This window comes from Lissotriton vulgaris, chromosome 9 (genome assembly GCF_964263255.1).
Source record: "Lissotriton vulgaris chromosome 9, aLisVul1.2, whole genome shotgun sequence".
Taxonomy (NCBI): domain Eukaryota; kingdom Metazoa; phylum Chordata; class Amphibia; order Caudata; family Salamandridae; genus Lissotriton; species Lissotriton vulgaris.
Window position 1 is genome coordinate 987,073,050 of NC_141697.1, and position 6,670 is coordinate 987,079,719.

General features: G+C 42.7%; 1 long non-coding RNA gene and 1 pseudogene across 2 annotated transcripts; one reads left to right on the top strand and one right to left on the bottom strand.

The window, feature by feature from the left end:
* Nucleotides 1-511: 511 nt before the first annotated feature.
* Nucleotides 512-5,887, top strand: LOC147692681 (uncharacterized). Its single transcript, XR_015300064.1, has 2 exons — nucleotides 512-4,992; nucleotides 5,365-5,887. It is a non-coding gene; the product is annotated as an uncharacterized LOC147692681 (long non-coding RNA).
* Nucleotides 4,022-5,881, bottom strand: LOC147692682 (syncollin pseudogene; annotated as a pseudogene). The gene is made up of 2 exons (XR_015300063.1): nucleotides 5,360-5,881; nucleotides 4,022-4,986 (listed from the first exon to the last, which is right to left on the bottom strand). The product of XR_015300063.1 is annotated as a syncollin pseudogene (transcript).
* Nucleotides 5,888-6,670: the final 783 nt, after the last annotated feature.

Below are 6,670 nucleotides of genomic sequence, written 5' to 3' on the forward strand. Positions count from 1 at the left end.
GAACAAGAAATAAACTGTCTTGCCAGGGCGCTGCTACCTCAATGAAATGTAAATGTTCACATTTGGTTAACATGCAAATGTAAAGGCTTCTTGGGAGCCAGCATTGGCCGTAATTGATGCAGTCACTTGAGTATTCTTTTTGAGCAATTTGGTAAGGGGACCAGGTGAGCTGTGGAATGCATGTTTTTAATGAACAGGTATAAAGAATGTTTGTATTGGGTACAAATTTCCAAATAATTCAGATGTATATTTTGAAAGCACTTGTTTTTTTTAATCATGAATCTAAACCTTTTTATGCACTTTATGCCAGCCTATCTTATACTGCGTGTAACGCAATTTTAAAATATTGACATGCATATTCACAGTGGTGGGACCTCGTAACCCTAAAAACAACAAGTCACTATTCCCCACTGCACCATCCAGAATTCAGTTCTGTGACGCTCTGGTTACACTCACTGATAACTGCAATGACCTCATTAACAAATAAAGGTTTCACAACATAAGACACTGATTAGTTTCATTGGCATTTATTTTTAATTTACTGGGTGTTACATTATATGCAGTTACTTCAAGACGAAAGACCAACAAAATAGTTACAGAATATTTTGTTATTTTTAGATACACATTTCATCCGGTCCCTATCTTCTCTAACCCCACCCGTAATGGACTCAGGATCACAGTTGCCCTGCTTATTTTACCGCACTTCTATATCTGCTACTGGTATAATAAAAACAAATATGCCAGAAAACGGGGGCGGGGAGGGGCAGCGATTAGATGAAAAGTCACTGCTTTTACCAATTTGCTTTTCATCTGTTCCCCCTTAAAAGTGTGGCCTATATGTGAGGAGGAAGAGTTTATGCTATTTTTTATTTCGTTTTTGTATGATTATTTGATTTTCCAGGAGTTAAACTGTCCCTAACATGGGGGCATATTATCAAGGACCGGTGTTAAAATTATCGCCGTTTTATCGGCAGGAAACTGCCAATAAAACGACGATAATGGGCTTGATAATACGCTCTTGTTAATTCCCCTAGAAGCCCGTGTTCTGGTGTTAACATGGGCTTCTATGGGAATGAACAAGGGCGTATTATCAAGCCCATTATCACCGTTTTATCTGAAGTTTCCTATTCACAGGCATCCCCTTACATCACTCACCCTCTCGTGCTCATTGCTCTGCTCTGACCGGCACATCTAAGGCTGTACTTAAAATGGAATAGCTTTACTAACAGCATTGTCTCAGACTAGGTGGATGGGGTTTACAAATTCCAGAGTTCTCCCCAGAAATCCCTGACAGTATTTTTGTTATTGAATGTGTTGCATATTACTACAGTCTTTTTACTTTTCCTTCCCAAACCTTTCCTACTTTCATGTTTGTCTACATCAACACTGAAAACTTTCAAACTGAACACGCACAACTATCTGAAAAACAAACTAGAAATCTCCTGCAGAGCGGGAGACCTCTGCAACACTGGCACTGTCCAGCTGGGAACACTGTTGATGCAAAACAGCTGCATTAACCCTCCCCTTTCCAGATCTCGCTCACGAGAGCAGGAAGAACTGTCGGTTTAGTATAATCCAGGATCCTTCTTTCTCATCCTTCAAAAACCATCTGAAAAACATTACCAAGGTGAAGTATAGCCGCTTTTTTGGCGAATTGTGCTGAGAAAGCTGCGATACTTCTAGCGCCCTATTAACAAGGGCATGCTAATGCCTGCCTCAAGCCCACTTTGCATGTCAGCGAGAAACATTGCTAATGACATGCAAAGTGGGCGTTCCCACGTCCAACCACATGTAAAATGTGGTTGGAGGTGGTAACACCCTATTAGCAAGGCAGGCGTTGGGAGAAGGAGACCTGCAATAAACTCGTTTATCGCAGGTCTCCCAACGCCTGCTCTTATCAGGTGTTAGGCATTGATAACATGGGGGTGTGGATCATAAAGCTGAATCCACCCCCCCATATTATCAAGGCACACATTAGCGCGTGACAACAACACTTGTTTTCACATGTTAATGTTCCCTATCGCCGGCTATCGCTGGATTTAATATCGCCTACGTGTTGCGCGTTGATAATGACGCGCTAACACCGCGGTAAAATCCGCCGATAGCCAGCGATAGGGAAATGTGCGATGTGCGTTTTTTAACGCACATCTTGGTAATATGGCCCTAACTTCCTTCTGAGACAGACAGCCACGTCCTGAGCAGCAGCAATATTACATTCACCCTGCATACGGACAGAAACCCATCATGAGGGCACGCAATATGAAAACCGGGCAAACCCCGAAATGGCTCCTTAGAAGAGCCTCTCCAAATATCGAACTGTGAATGTCCTTTTTGTAGGCAGTCTTGCACTCATGCTGAATCTGCTTGCTTGAAACTCACATACATGTACTTATTTCTGACCACTATAAATACTAAGCTTCCAATGTAACAATTCCTTAATTTGTTATACATTTCTCTATATCATCTTGAATTATGTTCATGCTGTAGAAAAACCTAAATAAAATAATTTTAAGCTTGGTTGTGTTTTTTTATAATAATAATAAATAAACAAAAACACCAACACTAATAATAATAATAACAATAAAAACAAAAATAATAATAATGATAATCATAATCACAATCATAATCATGATCATAATAATACTATTAGTATCATTGTTATTACTGTGAGTATCATTATTGCTACTATTATGGTGCATGGGAGCCCACAATTGTTGTACATATACCTGTATCTAATTTAATTATTTCAGGGCGTTGTGTGAGTTGTGACAACTCCAATCAAATAAAAAAAGTAAAGTAGCTGCTCTACTGTAGTAAGTTATTACACTCGAGTTGTGTTCTCATAATGCCTGCTGCCAGAGAAAGCAGCCACATAAAAGACCCGTCATATATATTTGGGATAATTACCGCCTGCAATCATCCAAGAATAGTTTTAGCCAAAGAGCAGTTCCTTGTCCATACAGAGTGACGAGGCTGAAGCATTTTTTAATCTAACATGACATTGACTCAAATATCTCTTCGCAACAAATTACTAACTGCTTTTTGGTGTGTTAAATTTTGCACTACAGATTCCACTTCTGTCTGCAACCATGCGGTCTCTGTTATAGTAAAGAGAAACACACCAATAATTTAAGTGGATTGCGGGAAGGGTTATGGTGTGACAATGTATTGTACCTAAGAAAATATCTTCAGACGTCCATTAAGAGGATATTGTAAGTCACTTCCATGTTCTTGAAAAGAAGCTTCAGCCTTGTTCCTCTATGTGGTCACTAAACTCCATGTTAAATTCAATATCCTTATAATGTATAGGGGGGGGTTACTTTATCCTATATGTTATTATTGCTATGATTATTAATATGATTATTACAAATAATATTAGTAGTAGCAATAATAATAATAATAATAATAATAATAATAATAATAATAATAATAATAGTAATCGTTATTATCATAATGCTTTGTTTTATGTGGTGTGTGCTAAAGTCAATGGTACTAAATGGGCCTCCATACCGGCCGTATATATTCTAAAATATGAACAGAATTGTGACCCTGTCTCGGTACGTTAACCAAGAGTGGAGGTTCTTTATGGTGTCAGTGGCTGGGGGGTGAGGACAGAGGTGCAGATCTGGCAGAAGCAGCAATCCATATTGTGAGCATGCAGCAGCCTGCACCATCCATGCATATTATGTCTGAGAGACACCTTTCAAAGGCAGGGACAGATGCCATATCTGGTACCTCTTCTCTGTTTGAAAGCCCCAATTCATCATCCTTTCCACTCTTTGCCTCCCTCTTACCTTCCAGCCAAAACCCTAGTCTTACCTTTTAGCCATTTCCCCTCCATTTCCAGCTACTGGTATACCCTTCCCTTGCATGGTCCACCCTTTAATCCACTGCTCTTCTTTCCCAGGAATCACCGTTTCCACCCCACAGCACTGTCCGCATGCACAAGTCTTTTAATTTGTTTCCAAACAATCTCCCCCAACCCCCATTCAACTCAATGAGCACAGGCATGACACTGAGCTCAAGGCCTTGAGAAGGTGAGATTTATTGCAGCACATTAAAGGGTAACATAAGTGGATTAGACCTCATTGTAGGCATGCTAGACAGAGCCATGAAAGCCAAGCACAGAGCTAAGCTATATGGATACAGATCAGATGAATAAAAAGTGGGACATGACAGATGGACATGTTATGGATAGCCACTGGATTCAGAACAAAGGTAGTTTGCTCTGTCTGTATTTTCTCTGCTAGGATCCAGCAACATGGACGTTATGTTCTCGAGGCTGGAAGTGACATGAAGGCTGTAGCAGGGCAGGATGTTGCGTCATGAAGTACAGAAAGCTTGGCGACTATAGTCCCGGATGGTCTTGCACTACGGTCAGTTGACTTGAAAGGATGGTCTCTAGATCTCCTGGGGCGGAACATGCCTCAGTCAGTATGAAGACTTGACAGCAGGGATCTTAAAAGGATAGTGCTTCACAAGGAGCAGAAGGCTTGGCAGGAGGGTTCATGCTTATTAGATTTCCCCATGAAACATGCAAGATGACTTTGTGGGAGACTGTTCCTCATGGAGCTTGGTATGAGGTTATTTCATATGCGAACACTCCTTGCCTTGGCTTTCTGCCTGTTACCACACCACCGCCCCTGGATTTAGGCTATCCCTTTGTCCTTTTAGAGTTTTATCTTTGCAATGCTCCAGTGGTTATTGTAGTTACATCAGGATCTGAGACGAATCTATATATATCATATACCTGGAGATCTTTGTCAAGATGTTCTTGCATGTTGCTGAACTTCTTCCAGGTGAGCCCTAGCTCTATTCAGTTCTTGCATGTTAGATCAGCGGATCTTCTCTGGGGTTCTGGCGTGTGCTACCACTTCTTATTCTGTAATCGCCGAGCTTGGTATAGCTGTCACTGAATCTTTGCGCAGATACTCTACAATGCATTTCTGCTGGCGTTCAACATTATGGTTTTTGTAGTTATTGCACTTTAGTGTGGAGAAGTGGAGAAGTGTGGCTTACCGGTTCGAGAAGGCAGTCCCTGATGCAGAGTTCAGACCCGGGACCAGGGTTCAATCCCCGACGCGGCAGGGCCTTGAGCTCAAAATGTCCACGGACTCGATAATTCTCGCCTTGGTGCCTACTCGAATCGTGGGTTCACACTCTGCAACTCTGGGCAATAGCTTGCTTAATCTCCACTACGGCCCCACCACGATGGGATGCCTGGTCTTCACCTTGGGGATGCCCAGTAGGGTTAATCTTGCAGGGAAAGGCCAGGACGGGTTCCCATAGCAAGCGCCTTGAGACCTTACGGTGAAAGGCGCTATAGAAGAACGTATGATTTACGATTTATTTTTATGATTTTAGTGTACCTCTTGCTTTCTGTAGTGCCTGTAGGAGGTGTTGTTCATGTTGTTTGTTGTCACTGTGGTCCTTAGCAGTTTCTGCATGCGTTACGTCCCCCATGTTCTGCCTCTAGTTGCACTTGCAGTAGTAGGATGAGATTGCATCATCCCAGTGTCCAAAGAGACCATTCTTCACCTCCTGCAGGCGGTTTTGAATGCCGCTGTTGAAGCGGCGCATGTTGCCCCCCTTGCCCCAATGGGACCAGACGGTGAGCTCGCAGCGTGTTGCCACCACCAGGGATGAAATGCGGTTGTTCCAGCTCTGTGGTATGTAGGGTATGTCGTCACCAGGACGGGCGTCAAGGTATTCACCACCGCAGCACTGGTCATAGTAGGGGCTGCTGTCTTCAAACATGCGGGCACAGACCTTCACCCCTTCAGCGTCCTTAATATCTGCTGGGTTTGGGCACTGGGCAGAGGCCAGGGCCAGGAACAGGGGCAGCAGAAGCACAGTGAGCTGAGCAGGCTTCATACTTGCTTTGGAGTGTAGGAGCAGAAGGGAGAGGCAGGCCCATATTTATACACTCCTGTCAGTTAGAGGGAGTGAAAGGGTGCTCCTTGAACCTGGTGGTGATTGAATGATTAAAGACCACTTTCCTGGCACAGACTCAATCTGGATCAGGCATATGGTGTTTCTGTTATCTCTCCCAGAGAGTTGGAGTTAAGCCATGAGATATGGGCTGGCAACTATCCCAGGAGGTGTTAAAATACAGAAGCCAGATACAAAGGGTGTTCATAGAGATAATTGGGGAGGCGAGGGGTGCAGGTGGTCAAAGGTATACAAAAGAGTGGAATGAGATAAAAAATGTTCAAAGGGGACATTAGTAAGTAAGACAAGAGGATGTTCAATAGTGCATGGGGCCTACTCACACTAATTTTTGAGGATCATCATTTATTTTTCCTCATCAGACATTTACCAAGAGCAAGAGAGAGAAAAACTCACTAAGCGGAATGGAGGAGGAAGAGAAAGACAGAAACAATGTCACAAAGGAGGAACGCAGTAACATGCAAGAGTGAGACAAAGGGCTAGAGAGAGTCTGGTAGTGGATTAAAGACCCATGAGGTGGATTCAAGATTACACAGCCTTGGTATTTGGGGCACTTTCAAGCAGATATTTGGGCACTGGTACACACTTTTTATTTTTTTACAAATTAAGAACTTGCGTTCAAAGACATACTAATGGGAAGAGAGGCTTGTTGGTGTTTATAGGGATACAGATAGTGTGGAGAAAGGCAAGTGTGTGATCAAACGGATATTAAAACAAGCAT